Here is a 900-nt window from a genome sequence, read left to right on the forward strand (position 1 = left end):
TTTTTTTTTTTTTTTTTGAGGCTGGTCCCTGCTCTTTTGCCCAGGCTGGAGTGCAGTGGCACAATCATTGCTCACTGCAGCCTAAAACTTCTGGGTTCAAGTGATCCTCCTGCCTCAGCCTCTTGAGTATCTGGGACTACAGGCACATGGCACAACGCCCAGCTGATTTTTCTATTTTTAGTAGAGATGGTGTCTCACTCTTGCTCAGGCTGGTCTCAAACTCCTGACCTCAAGCGATCATCCTGCCTCAGCCTCCCAGAGCACTAGGATTAAAGAAAACATTTGAGCAGAATCTGAATGAAGTGAGCAAGCCCCACAGATAACCCAGGAAGATCATTCTAGAGTGAGGGAATGGTAAATGTAGGTCCAGCAGTGGAGTGTCTGAGGAACAGAGAGGAGGCCACCGTGGCCAGCATCCACACTGAGTGAGAGGGGGGAGTGGGAGGCAGAGAGGTAGTTGGGTAAGGACTTTCAGTTTCATTTTTGCTGCAGTGGAATCACAAGAGTGACAGCATCTGGCTGCTGAGTGGAGGGTGCACTGTGGAGGGGAAGGGGAAAGATGGGGGGGTGGCCCTGCGTGGGAGAGAATGGACACTCAGTCTGGGGCAGTGGCAGGCTTGTTAACCTCCAGGAAGGAGTGAATGAGCACACAAGAGGAGTTTTGGGAGGTACAGGTGTGTTGGGGGGCTGGAGGTTGGGAGGAGGATGTCTCTCAGGTGAGGTTCCAGGGCAGGATGGGTCTGTGAGAGGCCAGCAAAGCATGAGGGGCCGGTGCCAGTGGATTGCTTAGGGAGGAGCTCGGAGGAGGCTGTGCCTGTGCAGCCAGGGTTGATTCCCCTGTAGAGACCTAAACCTCCTTAACATTCACCACATTTAATGCTTTTCTTCTTCTTTCTCTTT

The sequence above is a fragment of the Lemur catta genome, chromosome 3 (genome assembly GCF_020740605.2).
Source record: "Lemur catta isolate mLemCat1 chromosome 3, mLemCat1.pri, whole genome shotgun sequence".
Classification (NCBI taxonomy): domain Eukaryota; kingdom Metazoa; phylum Chordata; class Mammalia; order Primates; family Lemuridae; genus Lemur; species Lemur catta.